The sequence below is a fragment of the Aptenodytes patagonicus genome, chromosome 1, assembly GCF_965638725.1.
Source record: "Aptenodytes patagonicus chromosome 1, bAptPat1.pri.cur, whole genome shotgun sequence".
NCBI classification, from domain to species: Eukaryota; Metazoa; Chordata; class Aves; order Sphenisciformes; family Spheniscidae; genus Aptenodytes; species Aptenodytes patagonicus.
The window spans coordinates 163,081,491-163,102,281 of NC_134949.1; positions in this window are offsets into that span (position 1 = coordinate 163,081,491).

The following is a 20,791-nucleotide window of genomic DNA, read 5'->3' on the forward strand; positions in this document are numbered from 1 at the left end:
TTTGGTTAAAATATCATCTATAACCTTAGCCTCTATTTCTAACATGTCTTTTTTTACAACGGGTTTTGTTTCAATTTTCCTTATGTTTGGCATAAATAAACTGTTGTAGTCTGAAAAGAGCTTATGAGTAGTTATGGGTTGAAGGACATTCTTAGAGAAAAAAAGGAATTAAATACCTCCAGTAATGCACAACAGAAAGAAAGGGAAGTTGGGGGGGGGGGGGGGGAACCAGTTGTGCTGACAGGCTGTCTGAGGAACTCTGCTGTCCGGTAAAGCAGACACGAGCACTGTTTGTGAAGATTATGGCTACCCCGTTTGCAATGTCCTTCCCTATAGGAAGCACTCGAAGTGAAACGGAGTATCTGAACTTTGAATGCAGACTGCAGAGAAGCATAAACAGGCAATCAAATCCAGCTATAAAAACATGACATGATCTATACATAATACATTTGAACCCTAGCATATTGGATGCTTTTTATTATAGTTATTAAGAAGAGACCATGAGATCTGAAAAATAGCCTGATCCTAAAGGGAAAAGAAAATGACACTCTTTATTTGAAACCATTACTTACTGTACCACTTTGGGGGGGGGGTTAACTGCATTGTCTAGCATGCATCATCTTGGCACACTACTTTTTCACGGGGGAATTCAGTTATGTCATTCACTATTTTTGGTACTTACTGGAGTTACATGCTTTACAGAGGGCAACACAATATGAACTTCTGTGCTTCACGTACTTAGTAATAAACATATGGAATAAATTACCAGGGAAAAGTAATTTCAAATAAAGAATACAAATGGGTCAAGTTTGTTTCTGTGGAAAGAAGAAACAGAGACTTGTAATCCAACAGCAGAAAGCCTGGGACTGAGACAAACTGGAGATGGGTAGGTAAGAGCAGGCGGCTCTTTCTTAATCTTGTAACTGTATGCATTTGAAGCTCTCATATGTGCCATTCATATTAAACACCACATTTGTGGGCATAATTACTTAGCTGTACTTTCATATGTCATCTTCAAATTCTTTAACCTCAGTGTTCTGAGTCTACAATAATTTCCCAATTAATCACTGCAAATTGCCTGACAGCCTTTAACAGCCACTGTGATGAAGTGGGAATGAATCTATACGTTCAATTCCAAGGGACAGGTTTCAAAACCCCTTACTCTACTTTTAGCAGATGAAGGCAATAAAGATGGTGTGACAACTTGCTAAGACACCATTTCTGCACCGTTACTAAAATGCTAACTTCTATGGCCAGAAAGTATCACAGCTGCCTACAGGCAACGTCGAGAGCTCTCATGACTTATGGGAAAAAGACACAAAATAAGAAGCAGGCCTTGCTGTTCTGTGGGAGGAAGATGAGTGGCTGGGTTTAAGGAGTGTCTTAGGTAAAATGTAGTAGGAAGTGCTGATGGAAGGAGGTTAGTGTTGCTAGAAGAAAATATCAGTGACTTAGTGAGTCTAATTGTGAGTAAAAGACTCGAGATTTTTCACCTCGTAATAAATCTGGGAAGAAAAAAATGCTCTGGTGCAATGATTTGCAGAAGTACAGGAGAAAGAGAAACTGAACTCAACAGAGCAGTGTGTGGAGTAAACCCGTCTGCCCACACATAAATTTTGTACTGTCTTATTGCTTAGATGGGATTTGCATATTGTGTAAGCTTGAATTTAGCTCTTTCTATAGGTTTGATTTTCATCTACTGTCTGTGCTTCTGGCAGCCTTTAACGTGCGGTGTTAAGAAACTGGTAAAGACTCTCTGATTAAAATACTGTGGTACTTGGTGAGGGACTCTTGCCAGCATAGGCAACAGTAGTATTACTGTGAAGGCTCTTTCTTCTTGGTATCAGACATGGGAGAGACTGAGATTGTCCTACTGAAAGAGGAATGAAAATGACAAAATAATTGGTTTGATATCTGTCCCTCCCCCAAGCCCCGAGCAATCAGAAGACCTCACTGATTTCAGCATACTTGCTGAAAGAACTGTATTTCCTATGAAAGGAAAGGGGTTTTTTGGAGGTTCTGTCAATAACGTAAATTACTTCTTCCTAGTTTTCAAATATTTATCTTCTCACTTTTAATTAACGTGAGGAAAGAATGTGATAGTTAGATACCCAAACTCACTGATGGTTGGTATTCAAAACCTGTAAGAAATGCTTTTAAGAGTGATTGGATTAAAAAGCTACAACTATAAAATGCAGTTATTATATGGCATATTATTTTGGATCCCACTTGTGATAATTATTCTTCAATCACTTTATTTTTTAAAACTATATGAAGATGCAACATATTCCTATGGGAAATCACATTTTAAAATATGGGGAAATTTAACTTTTCTGACATTTAAAGTGAGATTTGTTTCAAAGCTGTCCCATGGGCTTTGGAGATGCAGGGAGCCCTAGCATTCAAAACCCGTAACAGGGACTGAAAATGTCAGCCTAAAAGCAATGTTAGAAAACACAATAGGTCAAATTCCTGCTTTAAGAAAACTGTCCAGTGCTACCAATAGAATATTACTCTGTTTCCCTGGTAGGGAATTTGTTTCAATATGTGCCCGATGCTACAAAAAATATTTAGAGAATTTATTCTCTGCATGGGTTATAAAGTCAGCCAGACCCTCAGCATTCATTATGTTTCTGCTGCCTGGCTGCACAAATGTCAAGGAACTTTTTCAGCTAATGCCACTTACTGAAAAATGTTTCTTTCACACAAATGCCCAATCCCACAAGCTCCTGTGGCGCCTCTCAGCTTTTACTGGGTATTCATTTTGTTGCCCTTGAGAATTATAAGAAGATGCTGAGCATCTGTGTTGCTGGTCCTAAGGCTTTGGGTATGTTATCAAAGTTATCCTTAATGCAAAACATCCTTTGGCAAACAACAAATGAGGAAACAGAAAAACTCTAAATATAGACAACACTATTGCAGACATTTTAGAATCAGATGAACTGGGAAACAGAGCACACACATACACATGCTATCCTCATCTCTGTACGTCAAATTATTCTCTGCCTATGAGAAAAACAGAATCTGTTAACAACTGACCTGTTGCTCAGCTAGCTATAAAGAAATCATTAACCTATTATGATGCACACATGCTGTTCCACCTGGCAGGAAGATGTTTCAATTTTAGTTTTTGACAAAGATTTCAAGAAAGACAGCATGTTCAACGGGAGGAAAATCAACTGAGAATGATGTAGAACTCCATGATTTTTTCTGAAGGATCGTTAAAGGGATCTTTAATGAAAGCAGCTGAGTAAAGTGTCACAGAAAGAAGCAGACAGATAGAGGACCCTGAGTACATTTGGGGAGAACAATAACATTCTGTTGTGGTGTAGCCTCAGTCAGCAACTGAGCACCATGCAGTCGCTTGCTCACTCTCCCCCCCTCCCCTGGTGGGATGGGGGAGAGAATTGGAAGAGTAGAAGTGAGAAAAACTCATGGGTTGAGATAAAAACAGTTTAATAATTGAAATAAAATAACAACAACAACAATAATGTAATAATAATAATAATAATAATAATAATAATAATAATAATAATAATAATAATAATACTACACAAAGCAAGTGATGCACAGTACAATTGCTCACCACCCGCCAACCGATGCCCAGCCAGTCCCAAAGCAGCGGCCCCCCCGGCCAGCTTTCCCCAGTTTATGTACTGAGCATGACGTCACATGGTATGGAATGTCCCTTTGGCCCGTTTGGCTGTGCCCCCTCCCAGCTTCTTGTGCACCTCCAGCCTTCTCAGTCGTTAGAGCATGGGAAGCTGAAAAGTCCTTGACTAGTGTAAGCACTACTTAGCAACAATTAAAACGTCAGTGTGTTATCAACATTGTTCTCCTCCTAAATCCAAAACACAGCACTGTACCAGCTACTAGGAAGAAAATTAATTCTATCCCTGCTGAAACCAGGACACATTCTTATGTTTCACAACGAAGTAAGAATGTAGGGAAGCTGGGCTGAGAAAGCTAGTGTAATGAGGCTATATGAGGAGGACTGTTTTGTCCCAGTGCATCCTTTTCCCTCACCCTGGAAAAACTTAGGGCAGCAAGAGGTATATAACACACCCCTCTATCCTGTGGCAGGCAGCTATCTTTGTTCAAGGGTGGGTCTGCCCGCCTTATTGCTGAAGTGCTTTATATTAATTTTCTCAAACTCTTGTTGGTTCCACTTGCTCTTTTCTAGTTAGGTTAACCCTTTCCTTGTGTTTGCAGATGATACAAAACCAGGAGGTGTGGACGATACATCAGAGGGTTGTGCTGCTTTTCACAGGGATCTGTACAGGCTGGACAGTTGGGCCAAAAGGAACCTCATGGAGTTCAACCAAGGGAAATGAAAAGTCCTGTCTCTGGGAAAGCATAACCAACCCCATGCACCATTATGGACTGGGGGGTGACTGTCTGGAAAGCAGCTCTGCAGAGCAGGACCTGGGGGTCTTGGTGGACAAGTTGAACATGAGCCAGCAACATGACCTTGCAGCAAAGTGGACCAATGGTATCCTGGGCTGCATTAGGTAGAGCATTGCCAGTAGGTCGAGGGACATGATTCTTTTCTCCTACTCATCACTGGTGAGACTCCTCTAGAGTGCTGGGTCCGGTGTTTGACTCCCCAGAACAAGAGAGACATGGACTTATTGGAGCACATCCAGTGGAGGGCCATGAAGATGATGAAGGGACAGGAGCATCTTTCCTATGAGGAAAGGCTGAGAGAGCTGGGACTGTTCAGCCTGGAGAAGAGAAGGCTCAGGGGGATCTTATCAGAGTGTATAAATACCTGATGGGGGAGTAAAGAAGACAGAACCAAACTCTTAGTGGGGCCCAGGTACAGGACAAGAGGCAGTGTGCACAACATCAAAACACATGAAATTGCTCTTGACCATAAAGAAACACTTTTTTTACTATGAGGGTGGCTGAACACTAGAAAAGTTTTTCCAGAGACATTGCAGAGTTTCCTTTCTCGGAGATATTGCAAACCTGACTGGACATGGCCCTGGGCAACCTGCTCTAGGGGACCTTTTTTAGGCAAGAGGGCTGGACTAGATGAACTTGAGAGTTTCCTTCCAGCCTCATCCATTCTGTGGTTCTGTGATTCTGCTATGGTAAAATTCTTCTTCAGTTAATGTTGTGTTTAGATAACACACAAAATTAAAACAATTCAAGAAAAAAATGTTTGGCCTCAGTATGGATTACTTAAATTTAGAAGGAAAATAGAAAATGAAGAAAGTATAGGTGATATATAGAGGATTTGTTTTGTATATAGTATGTGAAAAGAGTTGTCCTAAGCACAGAACTGCGCTGTGGATTTCCCTAGCACAGTAAGAAGCAGTGCCATATTCATTTAAAAATTCTGAAATGAAACTTCTATGAATCTCTTCATGCATCACAAGGACTGATAAGTCCTATGTTTTTGTTAGAATATCAGAAGAATATTTTATATGGATAACTTTCACAGTGACAGCATACAAAGCAAGCTTGGTTCTGTCAAACATTTTTGGGATCTGCTGAAATAATTCATCAGTTTCTAAAATCCAACCCCATGGACAAAAAATGATGTTGTACCAATTTTATATTTGATTTATCGCAATAATTAAGTCTTTAAGAAACAGTACAAGACTAATATGTTCCTTAGTATAGCTTGTAAAAAGTGAGGGGAGGAGCATCAGGTTGTCTGATGTGAGCCATTAGAGTTCGGTGATGTACAAAGGCTGCCACTGCATAGTGCAAATTGGTCAGAACTTGGGAAACAGAGAAATAAACCAATTTCTTAAGAGCATAAATGATTTGCAATAAAGTGAAATGAGTGCATAGCCTAAGAAGCTGAAAGGACTCCTGCGGCACAACTAGAGAAGGATAAAAGTAATTAATTTTCTACCTGCAAACTACAGGTTTGCAAAGAGTCCGCGGGTAGATGTACTTCTGGCTCAGGAGCCCTCTGTGTTATCTCAGACAGAAAGCTGGCTGTGAAGCCAGAGGAAGTATGCACACCTCATTCAACAGAAAAAATAGAGGTGTTTTAAACAAAATTTAAGTGATAAACCCCCCACTTATTCAAGCCTGAAATCTTTAACTGTAAGGCAGGAGAAAGTACTTGGTAAAACCCAGGCTTTGGTTGTGAGCTGAACTGACTTGGTGTGTGAATTAACTGTATGAGGAAATAGCAATCTGGAAAATAAACTGAAACAGTATGATTACAAAATAGCATGTTTGTTCAGAAGCTATGTATGACAGCTTAAAAAAGACATCAAGCCTTCAGTCTCAAGAAAAGACATGAAGAGGAATTGAAGTCATTTACTAAAGGTAGGGAAATTCTCAATAAACTACAGAACAGGGTTAAAAAAGTCCAACTAGTCCATGATTCATGCCAAAAAAGCAGCCCATTCACCTGAAGACAGAGGTTAAGGAGGGCAGTTTGTAAGGTTCAATGCAAATAAGACCAAGTATGGATATTTGCTAGTCACTGTATTAAATGTATACCCTTTACATATGCAGGGACCCCAAAGAACTAAATAACTGTATCAGAAGGAAACATTTTCCACTACCTACAATGGAAAAATTCTAAAAAAGATGTTTAATTCAAAGTCTTTCACTAAGACTGATTGATAGCAGGGTTTTGGCAAGGGTCATGAGAAGAACAAAGTTTACATCTTTGCATGTTCAACCCTTGCTTAAAGAGATGCTGTTTTTCAGACTGTCTTTTTGGTTATGCTTTGCACCTGAGGTGTGTCACCAAAATGCACTGTAAGAAAGTTTGATGTCACAACAGCTATTAAGTCTGATGGTGTTTTACACTACAGGAAAACAGTTCAAAGTGTAATAAGAAAGAATTAACTACTTTGGAAATATCCAGAGTGTAGACTAAAACTATAGAAAGAAAAATTTTAAAATCCATGTAATAGAATATTTTTTATATATATATACACCTGGGAGAGAATTTAGCATAGCAACGACTAGAGCTAGGTCACTGTGTAAGTGAGGTCTCAAAGGTGCTTGTTCTCAAACACATGAGTGACAAGCAAAGGTTTCTTTGGAGTAGTGAACTATGGAGGATGACATGTGCCTAATTTGGCTGCTAGCAATCTGAGACTGCTCTGGTGCAAAAGTGTCTAATAGATATCAGATAAGTGTCTTAATAAAGAGCATAAGGAACTAAAGGCATCATTTCTAAATAGTTGGAGAGTAAATTAAAGAACAAACTGTCTGTAGACATATGTAATAGGAGGCCTGATACAGTTCTTTGGGAAAATCTGGTTCAAAAAGAATGAACAAAGGAATTCTTCCACATAATGAGCTATCACTAAAATTGTTCGTCAATATGCTTAGATAGAGAAAGAGGTTTTCATCTTGGTCCGCTGGGATAAAAGATTTCATGTCTTTCTAATGGGAATTCAGTGTAAGTGAACACAACCCAATTATGGGAATTGTCAGGTAAATAACAGAGTAAGGTTGTAGAGATTTATTTATTTTTTAGTTACATATGTATGATTTTCAAATTGAATGCTAATCTGGAAGAGAAGCCGTATTGCAAATGCATACTCCAGAGAATTTTGTGTAAAAGGACAGCTGAGAGAGATTATATACATGTCAATCTGTTACAACAATAAATCTGTTTGGTCTTCCATGAAATATGGAATACTATTACTAGAAATATTGCAAGGGTTGAGACATACTAAAGAAACTATTTAAGTCATAGGGTGTGGAGAGCAGCACATTTGTAGAATCTCTTATCAATTGAAAAGTAATATCTGAGTAAGAAAGGATTTTTGGGGGGGGCAACTAGGTAGTGATTCCTAAAATACTCAAGTAAAGAAAACATTACTGTTATTTTTTATGTATGTTGAGAGAATAATTGAAGTTTTAAAATGAAGGAACAAGGATGCTCTACAGCCCTGCAGTATGATGCCTAGGCTAGTACAAATTGGTTGGGGTCAGCCTGGCATACCAACCTTTATCTGCATGTCCCAAGGGAAATCCCTGTGCCTTTGTTTTCCCTTGGGATTTAGAAACAACACGCAAGAGAAGAGACTGGATGCCTTCTGTGCAAGACACAGGATATTATTCATTATAAAGCCTTCTCAAGCTGTTAGCTGTCCCTAGCAACCTGACTGAATGGCGGGACATACGGGGCATTGCCCTTGTCTGCTGTGTCATGTGGCTAGCCTTGCTGCAGAGGATTAAGCTCTCCAATATACACTTCAGTAGCAGGGAGACTCCTCTGCATTCAGTTTGCGGTGGGTTAATCTTGTCTTGCTGCCAGGTGCTCACCAAGCCACTGTCTTCATTTTCCCTCCTTCTTCACTGAACTTGATGTCTGCATAGTTGTTTCTTTCATGTTTTCTCACTCCTCTCTCTCACAGTTGCTGTGCAGCGTTTTTTTCCCCTTTCTTAAATATGCTATCACAGAGGCGCTACCAATGTCACTGATGGGATCAGCTTTGGCCAGCGGTGGGTCTGTCTTGGAGCCAGTTGGAACTGGCTCTGTCCAACATGGGGGTAGCTCCTGGTGTCGTCTCACAGAAACCACCCCTGCAGCCCCCCTGCTACCGAAACCTTGCCACCTACACCCAATACACTGTTCTTTCTACATATCTCACAATTCTTTAAGACTCTCAAATAGATGTCAGTTCTGAGGCTTATTTATGGAAGATAAAAATCGAGGCCAAGGCAAGCAAAGGAATATAAACCGATGGTCCAGCAAAATGTGCTCTCAAATCAATATACCTCTCAGTTTGTTTATTAGTCAAAAAAGTATCCAGAATCCTAAACAAAATGTTGCTTCTCTGAACCAACTTTATGTGAGACTTGCACCGCTAAAGAAGAAATGAGTGCCAGTTAATTAATCTCCAGTAGAGATATATGTCATACCTAACACAGCAATATCTAACAGAGAAGTACTCTTTAGTGATTGGAAGCAGAACGCTTGCAGAGAAATATGAGCAAAGCAGCTTGCTGTTTGTGCTGTTGCAAACATGTTTGAATTTGTAATCAATCCTCCGCAGTCAAAATAATAAGGTGCCTGAAGAAGGAGCCAGACTTGGAAGATGTTCTTTGCTGTTACGTTATAGCACCAATCAAAGGAAACCTAGACTGTGTCACCTGCTGATATTTTGTTTAAGAGAAAAGCAAAACCAAGTAGACCCTTCAGGGGAATACTTTTAGGTTGCAAGTCCCTCTGAGCAGAAATTGTAATTTCAGTTTGTGTAGTACTTAGTAAGATAAGACACTGATCTCTACATAGTGCCGCTGTAGTTTTCATCTTAATGATTGATATGTTTTTTCCCCAGCAACCCAGGAAAATAAAAAAAAAAAAAAAAAATATAAAAAGAGTACTTAGTACTGACATAAAGGCAAGCTTCATCATTTTCGTTTCATGTCCTAGATCATTAATCTGGCCACAGAGAGTGATGCAGAGAGTAATGTCAAATAACACTAGTTCTTTTTTAGAAAAGGTAGTATCTTAACAAAATTCTATAGAGTACAAATGGATCATCTCCTAGAAAGGAAACTTTTATTCCTTGTAATTACCTTAATCTTAATGAGGATATTTCTTTTATCTTCTGTGCATTCTCATGTGCAACAATGACAACATTGCTTGTCTGCTTTTCCTATATAATCAGTGCCTTCAGCCAAAGAATATTAAAGATGATAGTAGAGAATATGGTAGGCCTCTTGAAGGAGTTTCCATAGTCTTTCAACTGCAGGTTTAACTCATACCAAGCTGTAATTTTCGCCTGAAATCTTTGCTGCAGTACACTTTATGGTAATAAGTTTGGGTATCTTATATTACAGTTTCAGAATGGGAGAAATTATTGAAATTGAAACCTAGTTTTTCTTAAGTGAAAAAGCTCTCTTTTCAAAAGTGACTTCCAAAATCTTGACATCGTAAATTGTTAGAGCTACTTGAATTCAGTGCTTGTGAGCTTTGCTTGGGGTAGATGTGTTTTATTATGGCAGAATGACATACCGGGGGAGAATTGTTAAGCACTTGCTTTAGCCTTACGAGGCCAATCTTCTCAGGCTCCCTTTATGGAGAGCAGAGAGAGTGCTCCAGGGAAATGGTGGCTCCTCAGTCAGGGTCCTGTCCTGAACCTCTCCTTAGGGATGCCCATCTCTTTTCATGACCGTGGAGGGTTTCCAGAGAGCTGAGGCTCTTAAGGATGAAGTCAGCTTTTAAAAAATGCTTTCTGTTCTTATAAAGTCCAATAGTCTTTCAGTACAAATTCAGAGTGTTTTCTGGTAAAGGTAACAATTTTTGTTTCTCTCTTTCTGGTCCCATACAGTCAATCTCTGATTTAATCTATATATGCATATTAAAATATATATATTTATTGTTATATAAATTATGTGATATTTATGTTTTGCTCCCCTCAGCTTTGAAATAAGTTTTTGCATCATAGGTTTGTGCAACTATCTAAATGATGAAAATTTAATGTGATTTGCTCCTATGAATCTAAAAACGTGTATACAATCTTCTTAAAGCCAATATCCAAGTCTTCATTCACTCGGCATTATAAAATTCTGTCTGTCAAGTATCCAAAAGAATGAATTTGGCAAATACTTTATGTAGAACAATGGTTGAAAAACACTGTGTTTTCCTAGTAAAGGCAAAACTAATCTCTCTGTAAGTTAGTACAACACTAAAAGCTTAATTTTGATAAGTGACTACAATATGCTTTTTGTCCCGTGATCCTTTCTCACCTCGTGCTCTGGAAGAACAATTGTTTGGATAGTTATCTGTTCATGATACTCATTATTTACTTGTCAAAAGGCAAAAACCCCTGTAACAATGAGAAATACATGTGTTTTTAGTTGGTCTGGTTCTGCTTGTTTAATAAACAGGGGTTTATTTAATTCAGGGTAATCCCTGAAATTAAAAAAAACTAAAGGATTTGTTTCCACATAAGCAAATGACAGGCAGGTTGAAAGGAGAAGACAGTTGTCACCCACAACTTTTTCAGAGCTTGCAGAAATACAAATAATTCCACATACATGAGTTAGGATGAAAATTTTTCTTTTTATTTTTATGAAGACTTAATTTTCAGTAATTAAGGAAACAAAGAATATTTTCTAGTGAAGAAGAAAAAATACCTAAGTGCATGGAAGACATCCAAATTACAGGGAGGTAAGCTAGAGTGAAAACTTAGTGCACATTAAAAGTTCTATGGAATATGTACTTTCCTAGGTATATGGACAGAGAAGACTGGAGCAAAAAATAATGCTTCAAAATATGAAGCTGTAGGAGCAGATAATTAGGTCCATAAGATCAAGGAAAAGCAGAAGGTTAACATTTTGGGGTCACATGGTTTCTGGTTACAACATTTGAACCCTATTTACTAAAAAACAAGTTCTGACTCTTGCAACAGAGAATTATAGAAGTGTATTGAGTGAGATCTGTGCTTTAGAGAACAAATACATCCTCCTTCCCATTTTGTCTGCATTAAATATTTCTGAGGTCACACTTCATCAGACAAAGGTAAAATTAAGCTTATGCACTTAAAAGCTGTTGATTTTTATGGAAGTTAAACCTAAATGGTGTATGGATCATTTTTCTAAAAGAAAAGAGCTGTAATGCAACAGACGAATTTTTGAGCCAGAGTGGTCTTACAGTTGTGAGTAAAAGGAGATCAAGGAATTGTAATCAAATGATGAATAATTTTCTACATTTTTCTGTAAAAACTGACTTTAAAATTGTGAATTTTAGTTGTGGAGATGAAATTCTTAGAGAAAGTTATTTCTGATCATCTTTTATAAAGTGAATGAGCAGGAATATCCTAAGAAGACAAGACACTTCTGTTTGACTTGATTTTTATTTTAATATTTCCATTGCTACAGAAATTTTAGCACTTTTTTTTTTTTTTTTTTACTTTTAAGAACTTTCTAAGCTAAATAAATAATGATCTTTAATGCTTATCTGGATGTGTTGTACTACTATGTCTACAGATAGTTATAGGAAGGCTTTTATTCCAATGATGTTAATACTTTGAGCTCTTAACCCCTTTGAAGCTGTTACAACTTTCTCAGACTTTTTTCTTTTTCTTTTTTTTTTAAGCATGCCTTTGGGGTTTAGGAGCAGTTTAATAGAAAATTAGTAAGACTGAGGAAGACTGAATGCTTTGACTTTGCTATGCCATTGAAAAATTAAAATTATTGTCCTTCTCTGGCTGAAACTGCCTGAACTAAGCAGGTGTATTTTCACTTTGGGACAAAAATGTGTTATCTATGGCTACGGATCTGAGCTTGTCAAACAGTGTGCTATTTAGGGCTTCACTGAGAATGAGATAAATAATCAGCAACTGATGGTTTAGCTTCCAAAGGCTCTGTTGGTACTTAGCTCCTACCAATATCTCCCACTAATTTTCACTTTCTGTGGGAGTTATGCATCAAAGTATGGACTTTACAAAAGGTACCCTGTCATGAATATTCGAGAACTTCGTCTCTGACCTGGTAATAGCAACGAGATAATTCTGAGATTTATAAAGAAGCCAGCTCTCTTTTCTCTGAGGTAAAATCCCACTCTCCTCTTTTGGTTTTCTACTGGTGTCCTTCTGAACAGACTTTATCTTCCCTGCTACCACAGAAGAGAAATAAGAAATGAATCCTTTGATCATCTGTTTCTTAAATGGAGCCTGCTTCCATTCTTACATGGTTGGAAATTTAAAAGAGAAGTGCCAGAGGTATCTTACGTGAAAAAAATCAAATTAGTTATGGAGGGCAAGATTGTATTAGTCCTGAAAGAGGCAGATAATACTGAGCATAAAGCTGTGGAAAAGCTTTCAGTGAATCTTGAGTGCACAGGTTGGGGAGCAGACCACACCTAATTTTTCCCTCCTGAACTTCAATGTGTCACTTAATGGCATATCTGAATTCAATGAATTTCCATAGGAATATTCTGCTCATCCACAACATCTTTCCCATCACCCTGGAGTCTTTTTCTCTATAATGAATCCATCTGGGCATGACACACAGCAAACAAAACCTTGCAATCCAACAGTATTAAATGTATCTCAGTGTTTTCTCAGTAATTTTCTTTCTGTCAACTTACAATGACTACCAACACAGATTTTGTCTTCTCCAATAAATTAATTAATTAACTTTTAAGATGCATGAAAATTGACTAAAGCGTTCTGCAGCAAAATGTGTGCTGGTTGGGAGGAATGATTTGAAGTCCTTTTCTGTTAATTTCTTCATCCATTTCTCCTTTTTCTAGGAAATGCACAGAGAGTATATTATACACTTTCTCTTCCTAACACACAGTTTTACATCATTGTTGAGAAGGAGAAAAACATGGAAACAAAAATGTTCAAGTCTATTGTGACAAACTAGAGTAGACTTAGGTCAGCTGTTGATTATAGATACTATTTAAATTTAATTCATTAGCTTTTTTGATTGTTATTGTTGCAAATCAGAATTTTAGATAACTTTTATAAAAATATTTAATTAAATTTTTAAGTTACTCATTTTCCATGTAAAATTTGCTCTCATTATTTTTGTTGTGTTGCTGAATATATAAATGGCATGATTCTCATGTTATTGACTGAATGAATTCAAGTAATAGATGCATGTTAATATTTTAAAACAGATCTCTGGAGAACTCACTTGTATTGAAATTTATGACAGGCTGGAGGTGGCTTTATTTTCCTCTGTATTTGTCCATGTACCAGTAACAAATGACCTGACTGAATGAATCACAGCAATGTCAGCTCTGCACTTTTATTTTTAACTGTGCAATCTGTTGTGATTTGAGGACTGAACTGTAGAAATACATCTTGTTATGCAGGAAAAACTCCTCTGTCACATGGCCAGTGTTCACCTGGAGGGTATACATGATAAAACACTGCAGGCACAACTTTACAGTATATGTATTACAATTAAAAAATACCACATGGAGGAGCAGTAGCAAGGTAATGACATTAAGATGGTTTTACTTGTTCTATACTCTGCTGTCCTCTTTTAGAGATCACATTGCTTAAACCTAAAACAATTTACATAAACATCTTTTTTGTTTGCATTCTTTATATCTGCTTTGCTCTCTGTTTCATAATTTTAAGATTCCCCAAACTGAGGTGGGATTTTCCTGGCAGGGAGGAAGATGTGGTCATCACTTCACCGAATGTGCAACCCTGTTTCAGGGAATGCAGTCCCGCACATTTTTTCAGGAAGCGTGGGAAGGGGGTAGCATGATGAAGGATGAAATTGCAGTGTTCAAATGATGCAAATGTTTTCCTGAGACAGACTCTTCTTGAATTTTTTTTCTTTTTTTAATAAGGTTATTGAGGATCTGCAAGCTGTTACTCATTTTTAAAGGTAGCATAGACATTTGCTTTAAAGCAATAACAAAATAAGATTTGCCCAAACAGTTTTGTGGCCATTTGATATCTTGGACTTACCACTTTGAATACAATTTGATTAGTTACCCACCATTCTCATACAGAGGTGGCACCCATGGGCGGTCTAGGAGCATCAGATCTTTTGGTGTTCTTTTAACAGTTTTTAGTAGTTTTAAAGTGTAAATTAGAAAAGAAAATTTTTGTTTTGAAAAACTTTATATCTAATAACGTATGTACTTCAGATATAAGATTTGAAGCTTTAAATGAGGGAAGAGCACAGGGGATATTTGCATTAGAAAGACTAAAGAACAAGTAACTCTCAATCTGTTGCTAGCACGTTGCTTTCCCTAAAACATTCTGTAAATACCTTCATTCATGTCTGGACCTGACATACAGTATATTATCTTTTGCTTAATTAGTGGTATTTTCAGTCTCTTCTCTTCTTCTCCTGCAGTGAAAATTCATTTCTAAATTTTATGACATGTCAGACTTCCTCTAACAGTGTGAAAAAACAGCTCGAAGGCTCTAAGTAAAAGGTTTTAGGCCACGATTGACACAGTATAGTAGGTCATATGCTTCCCTGACAAGCAGTAAATTCTGAGCTATACTACAAAATACAGGTGTTTCTAAGGAGGATTCTGACTGGATAATTTGTGAGCATCAGCCTATATATCAAGTGTAGCGGAATGTAAATGGCTTGTGGAGAATCTTTCTTTGCTGGATGTGCCCAGGAAAGAGAGGATGCTGTGTGTGTGACAATGAATTATATCTAACCAATGGAAATGGGGATTACAAATTACACTGATGAAAAGCACAACCATCACTCAGACAGACTTTGACAGGACCTTCCAATCAAAATTCCACTTTCTGGCCCTGGTGGATTAATTTACAGACACGCACACATGCACAAAGTTTGAAGCCCTATTGATGGGCAAATCACATCCTCACAAACAAACCTGGCAAAAAAACATCTTGGAAATGACTGTTTTGTAAATGTAACCAGTCTACGACATGATGGAAATGTGTTTGCACAAAACACCTTGTAACATAGTGTCAGAATGCTTTTATTGAAAAATTGGGATTTTTCCCCCCGATATTCTAATACAAAAGGTATTTTGCCTCCACGAAGATGTGATCATTCATATTTTCCTGGCTATTCTGGAGCAATTAATGATGGATAGACAATTTCTACTGGTTCAAATTTTGAATTACCAGTAGTGCGTGGAAACTGCTTCTCAGTACCCTGCTTTTCTGTGACATGCATTTTCTGCTTTCTCTTGCTATTTGGCATAATTAGAGCTATTTGCATGAAAAGAGAGGGTTGCGGAAGGGGTGGACTTAGAAATCCACCTACTCCTGCCCTTTGCTGTTTACTCTTTGCATAAAGTCATAATCCCTGATGAAGTAATCAGCATTTCTGCAATGGCAAATCATTAAGTTGCACAAAGGAAGTTGCACTTCAGGGATTCTGATCCGAAAGGATTCTGAGGGCTGATACCTGGCGGCTGACTTCAAAGGGACCTGGAGACAGGCATCATTTCTTACTATCAGACCTACTTTCCTGAAGTCAACCAGTAAAATTGCCATTGTTTTCAATGAAGCAGAATGATACCCTAAATGAGAAAAAGGAAATGAATCTTGAAGAAACAAAGATGCTTCTTTCATGCAAATTACTTTACTAATAAATAAAAAAGGAGGAATTAAAATCAGGAAATATAGGAGATAAAGAGAAACTGTTGTCTGAATTAATGCCTTTCAAATTTTCCAATGAGGCATTTAGTTAGCATTTAGTAGCAATGTTCATTATACTTTGATAATTATTTAGAGCTTTCTCCCTCAGAAACTGGTTGCAGTGAAAGACTGTATCATGGTTCAGTAGTTAGGGATTCTTTTACACCATTATGCAAAAAAGAATAAAGAGGAGTTTTTCTAGGGGGAGGGCTGGGAACCTGTGAAATAAAGCAGCTCAATTAGAGAAGACCTGAAGATAATGGGAGTGAGTTCTGTAGGATATGTGTATTTTAAATTAGCAGATTGCAAGAGAATAAACTAAACTAAATTAAAACTAAAAAAAACCAACAGCAACACCCCACCTCCCCCAAGCTAAAACTGTAATATCTTTCCTTGTTGTCTACCCACCACAATATAAGTAAAAAGAAAATGCAAGTAAAATGGGTGGTGTATATCCAGTGGATGTTGTAGAAGTCAATGCTTGCAAGGTGTTACCGTGCACTAGCAGTAATGTTAATTAAAAGTCTTGCTTTCAATTTCTGTTACCACAGTTCTGTGACTTACTTGAAGTTGGCTGACTCCTGAGACTGTAGCTTGTACAAACAGCAAGATCTGTCTCCACTGAGCTAATTTTTAAATTGTACCCAACTTATGTATGTATTTAGTCAATATGTTGTGCTGTAAGGTGAGACAAACACAAGAAAATAACAAACACTGATGAAAAGGTATCTGTCTTAATTATTGCCACGGAAGAAAATGGTGTATGTACAAAATTCAATGTTTAGTGCCTAGTGGGAAGTCCTTACTTAATAATGGTACCTACTGAGACAAAACGATTTTTTTTCCCCTACATTTTTATAAGGATGTACTACTTGATATTAGCAGTCAAGTTAAGAAAAGAAAAGATTTAAGAGTGTAATATTCTTTTAAAAATCAGAAATATGCAAAGAAATATATTATTCCCTTTAGATTTTTTCTGTCATTAATTTGTTCAGAGCAATTATTAAAGTCTACCTATTTTGTTTTAACTTGACCCAGTCAAAGCAGTTTGAAGACATTTACAATGATGAAGAGGGAGCTTCAATTAACCTTCTTGGCTGAGATATTTGATATGCATGAGTTACTATATAACAGCTTAATTATCTAATACTCTTTGTAAGAGATTTCTAATAAAGAATGGAATTGATTTATATATTATGAGAGCATAATAATTTATTTAATTTCTCATCAGATTTCTTTTCGCCAAAATGTATGTAAATTAACTAGCAAACTACGGGACCAAGACCAATACTCAGGACCTGACAACTTTCTAGCTTTATGTATGTTTTGGTAACTTTGCTTTGAAGGAGAAGCATTAACTGTTCATAAATAATAACCAAGTACTACAAAATTGCAGTGCAGGTCAGAAGGCATTAGAGCTAGAGAGATGTATTTGAGTCTTTATTCTAGAGATTCATTGTCATAATTTGTACCACAATAGGTAAAAAGAGATAGACTAAGAGGATTTTTTTAAAATTGATTTTACAGGTCCTAATTTGATATTACAAGTATATATATATATTTAATTGATGTGATTTACCCCTACTATTTTGGTGACATTAGAATTAATGTAGTCTTTGTCTTTAATAAGAATATAAATATAAATACACAATTTTTCTTAAAGATTGCATACTTGTGAAAAAGAACAAAGGAATAGATTTGAACTCAACTATGGAAAAAGCGATCACAGTGTTCCAGACTAAGTCCTGTTTATCTCAGTCCTGATGCAACCTAGGGCCACCGCTAGCATGGAATGATCAGATTCCTTGGGTACCTGGTGGCCTGTTACAACAATACTAGTCAAATACTGTTTGTTTTTACTGGATCAAATGTCAAGGCTTCTTAATAAGAAAGATAATTATCATATTACAAAGGAGGAAAGTGAGGCACTGAAGAATTGAATGATTTCTTGAAGGTAACAAATAGAGTGGGAGACAAAGAAAGGCACTGGAATTATGGTTTGATTCCCCATTTATCTGTATTACTTACATAGATTTTGCTCCCTCAGTGCTGTCACATTTTGCTTGTGGTGTTGGGGGAACTGGAAGTTTTTGTTTTGTTTTGTTTTTGTTATTGTTTTTCTGGGGTTTTTTTGTGTGTATGGAAAAGATTCAAATCTAAGAACTGTGTTTTTGAAAAGAGATTTCAAAAAAAAAGCCAGGACATTAGCCAGCAGAAGAAAAGATGGAAACAGCCAGGGTGAAATCCATGCTGAAGTTGATGTGAAATTTGCCACTGACTTCTGAGAATCTGGAATTTCACTATAAGGTGAAGGGGTAGGAATAAAATCTCCAAACACCAAAAGTTGACATTTAGGAAGAGGTTTAGGAAGCTTGTAAGGAGTAAGAAGGAAATAGAACATAATGAATTCAGGGCTGTAAGCAAGAGTAGACTTGCACAGATTTCTAAAGGTGAGAATAAATGAAACAAAACAGTCTCTCATCAGTAAGACAAAGTGAAGATTAATATTTTTGCATGAGGGCTTGTGTTTTTTTACTCTTTTGAAATATATTTTCCTTTCCAGTAATAAGCATAAAGCATATAATCCTTGGCAAGACAAACACAGATAAACACGATTCGTTAAAATTGGCCATAAGTGACTTCTCATTTTCTAGAAAAATACAGATTTCTTTTTGCTTTGTTTTGTTATTTAGACAGCTTACTTAATTGTTAAGAAATTTCTTACATTCTATTTCAACAAAAAACCCAGAGCCTTATCTTGTGTACAATACATCTATAAAACATCACCATTCTCTTCCTTTCAGGAGACAGCGTTCATTATGTATTGACCTAGTTGCTCCAGGTTGACTCCACCCTTTAGGTCCCTACAATGAATGTCTCAAATTCTCCGTATGATCAAGAAAGGGCATTTCACCTCCACCAAGCAGGCTGTCTCATCCATAAATTGGTATTCAGGCTAGGAAGGATGACCAGGGGTGTGGTGAAGCTTCTGCCCAGCTGTTGGCAGGAGGTTGGTGTTCATGTATGTTGTAGGCAGAGGTGATCTCTTAGCACAATGACAGTGTCCTACCCAAAGATTTTACTAGAAAATTCAGAAGCTTGAATAATATAGCAAACATAGATTTTGTTTTGTTTAGGGTTGTTTTTTTTTTTTTTTAATTTACTCCAAAATTTAGACATCTGATTTCTGCTTAAGTTATATTTTAATGCTTAAGTGCCATCTTGGATATCACCTGAAAATAAAATAGAGAATAAAGCCTGTGGACTATGCTTTTCATTTGTACGTTGTAAAGCAAGGAGGTAATTACCTCCATTTTATGAAAAACAAAGCTGTTAACTGTAATCGCTCTCAGTGTGGGACTGAAATGTTAGGCATGAACTAGGATTTCTTTGTTAGAATGTTTCAAATTGTATTTACTATGTGAGTTTTTTTCTTAAGCATTTCTTATGCATGGTGCCTGTCTGTGTTACAAGTCAGTGCAAAAATAATGATGAAGTTCTTCATTTGTTGACTGGGGTTAGAGTTTTCCAGTTGACAAAGTGTATTGGTAGTAAAGGCTAGCTTTCTGGAAAAAAAAAAAATTAGTTAGTGAGTCAATGCTTCAGGAATAGTATAAATCTGAGATACCTTTGTTTCAACTGGAAACTGACCCACATAACTACAGAACAGGTTTAATCTGGTTCAAAGTAAAGAGCAGGAAGTGCTCGGGATATGTAAACTTCTGCAGTGAAAAGTTTGAACTTACAAAGAGAAATTCTAATGATCTGCCGGAGATGTCTAACTAGGATAGGATTCACAGTACTTCAGCCTGGGAGTCTCATTCTTAGACTAGTCAATGAAGACTGATTTAAAAGTAAGTGTCCATGCCATCCTAAACTATGAAGTAGGTCAGCGATACCCACTGTGGTAATAAAAGCATTATAGTAATTATGGGGGTGGAGAAGTAGAAGGTGTAAAACTGAATAAAGATTTGGAATACTGACAAAGTCATCCAGGGCCAGCTGAAAAAAGTAATTTTTTATTAACATAAATTTGAATTGAATGATTTTTTTTAGATAGTGACTGGTTCACTGGAATAAAAAAAAAGTTCTTACAATTTTTTACCAAACCAGGCCTTTTCTCTATTATATTTCAAGTGTTGGAAGTAAGGGGTGGGAAGTAATTATAAGACGAAGCTCCAAAAGTTTTGAAGGAAAACTTTGATGAAAAATGAAAAAAAAATCCCACTGAAACTGCTTGGAAGAGATCTTCTGTCACCAGAGCAGCTCTACTTCCAAGCACCATTGATACGTTCAGTTTACCTGCTTTGATATAGCTGTATCCTGGGATTGTTCATCTTTGGAGAACATACGATATCATTAACTAAACTCTTATGGAGCTAAGTTAGTTTAATCTTTTTTTTTCTTCCTCCAACTGCAATTTTCCAGTAGCCATAAAAGAAGAAAAACTTTATTTGCATAATAAACCCTTTTCTGGATCTGTTGTCGTGACATAAAAAGTGGTAATATTTTTTCCGTATAAATGACATATTCACTGAATATTTATCAGTTTTTCCAGTAAATTCTTACAAAATGCGATGAATTCGTGGAAAGGAACTTGACCAGAAAGAATAGAAAGAAGAAGAGAGATATCAACACACTGAAATATCTTGGGTTTTGTGTGTTGTTACAATCAACATGCAGGTGACTGAAATGGTGAGAAAACAGTTGTATTCTTGTAGTTGACAATTTTTTCCTCC